The sequence below is a fragment of the Oryzias melastigma genome, linkage group LG7, assembly GCF_002922805.2.
Source record: "Oryzias melastigma strain HK-1 linkage group LG7, ASM292280v2, whole genome shotgun sequence".
Classification (NCBI taxonomy): domain Eukaryota; kingdom Metazoa; phylum Chordata; class Actinopteri; order Beloniformes; family Adrianichthyidae; genus Oryzias; species Oryzias melastigma.
This window is the reverse complement of record NC_050518.1, coordinates 6,411,567-6,413,757: the sequence shown is the minus strand read 5'-3', so window position 1 is coordinate 6,413,757 and position 2,191 is coordinate 6,411,567. Positions and strand designations below refer to the sequence as shown.

Genomic DNA, 2,191 nt, shown 5'->3' with positions numbered 1-2,191 from the left:
GCGTGGACATCCCATTTTGGGCTAAATTACCACAGAAGTTAATTCCGCTCTACTTTAACTCTGTGACTACATGATTGGAGAGTTAGCTTAAATATTACCTCAGATCTCAAGGGGTTAATTATGACAATGTCATTTTTAGTCCATATTTTTTAAAAAATAGCAAATTTTTTTAGGATGCAGTTTCTGCAAAGCAACAGTATTTTATTAAAAATGTTCCTCTGAGCTGTGAATGGGACTGTTGGTGCGAATTAAGGCTGTGGTCACCTATCCCAAAATGCCACTGTGCAGCACCTATATGTGCAAATTTGGCTGATGGCGACGTAGTGGCATTTTTTATCAGGAGAAGGCAATCGCATTTTTACACGATGTGGCCCCAGAAGTTTTAAGAAAAAATGTAAATTTTAAAGATACCGGATGATTTTTTTTTTTTTTTAAATAAAGGTTGACATATGCCTGAACACATTTCGAGGTTGTGCAGTGGAAGTCCAGTAACAGGCTGGGATGACGCCAATTTGTAACTGAGCAACAGCTTGGCAGCCAGGCCAGCAGCAGCTCTGATTGGAGAATGGTAGTCTGGGCGTATATAAAAAGCAGACAATTCTGCACGGCTAATGCCCACCATCTATGCGTTCATAATTATCTCAACGATTTTCTAAAAAATATTAGGGGGCGACATGAAATCTTGAAGATTCTGCCGATGCGGTCCTCCGCGGCTGGTTCGCACAATGATTGTTTTGGCGATACATCAATCCTGGCAGGAAGTTACGACAAGACACATGAGAAAATCTGGTCAATTTTCAAAATATAACCAATTTTTCACAATAAAATGAAGCGATTGACAAATGCGATCATATTTTTTTTATCTAAATAAACACAACTAAGCAGAAGCGCCTGTCAACCATTACGAAAAAATACGCGCCTGGTGAGAACTGGAGGAGAAGCAGATTCCCCACACACGCCGCTTTGCGGTGTGAACGCGGCGTAAGCATGCCTTCAATTCCCATCATTCCTTTGTTTACGCGATCTACCACTAGCTTACAGCCCTCCCCCCCAACCCCAACCCGACTTCAGGGGCAAAAAAAATGTTAATATTGGAGCTATCCAGGGAGCATGTTGTCTGCTGATTGTAGCTTTTATGTCACAGCTACAAGCTTTTGGCATTCTTTTTGTCTGCTCCTGATTCAAAACGATTTGAATAAAAATAATGCTTAGAAATACAATCTCAAGGTCAATTTTATTTAAATATTTCCTCCATCATGATTAGAAAAATGGCACGTTTAAAAACATGATTTTGATTGGAGTGGGTCTGTAAAGAAACCTTAAAAACTTCTTGATATTTAATCCAAAGAGGTGCGTTTCCGCCCTTTTCCTGTTTTCTTCCTTTTCACAGATGCTCATCATTTCTTGTGTTTCTATGGGATTGTGGACCTGGCGCAGGCTACTGCATAACCTTTCAATAGAAATTCATACTGTGCTTTAAATAGTTAATGACTCCCGCCGTGTCTCCAGCGGTGTCTGGGTTTGGATGACGGGAGGAGGAGGGGGAGACAGAGGCGCTTCTGCCTTCCCTTTTTCCAGCAGGGGCAGGCCTATATATTTTGCAGCTCATGTCTGAAAGGCTGGCTCCAAGCTCTAGGGGTGGGCTCTTGCTCTCTGATGGTTTTCCAGTGAGTATTTGTCAGGTCAGACTGTGCACCGCCCGGCGGTCTCCTGCTTCTCTCCCCGGGTTATTTATTACCTCTCTCCCCCGCCGGCAGCGCTGCGGCTCCGGGGCCGCTGCCAACAACGGCGCCGAGGCGGGGGCCCCATGAAGGGGGTTCCAGTTGGTCGATGATGAGGAGCATCAGGATGAAATGGGAAACTTTCAGGGTGAATTCTGTTAAAACCATTCTGTTGCATTGCTGAAAACTTCACTTACTTAAATGATAATATTGGATAAATGTAATCATTTAAAATCTTTATTACAAAATTGTGATCATTTTATTCCGATTTTATTATGAATTTCACACTATATTCATCAAAATTGCTTTAACACAAATATCAGACTTAATAAAAAAAATATATTGTGATGTTGTGACCTTTTCTGTTAAAAAAAAGTAAAATATGTTGCTTTAAATGTCAACCTTTGGGGCTTACTTGTTTATCAACTGTTTTCAGTTTCATAAAAACTCATTTATTGGGACTGATTAAT

General features: G+C 41.1%; 1 protein-coding gene across 5 annotated transcripts in view; it reads left to right on the top strand.

Annotated features, from left to right (window-relative positions):
• The window catches only part of samd11 (sterile alpha motif domain containing 11), a 105,439-nt gene that overhangs the window by 42,976 nt on the left and 60,272 nt on the right, over positions 1-2,191 (top strand). The window contains exon 1 of one of the 5 annotated variants that reach the window (XM_036212676.1): positions 1,399-1,869. The exons of the other annotated variants lie outside the window; for them this stretch is intronic. The gene's annotated coding sequence lies outside the window, so the exon portion shown is untranslated. Of the gene's footprint in view, positions 1-1,398; positions 1,870-2,191 lie in introns of those variants that run through there. 5 annotated transcript variants of the gene reach the window in all.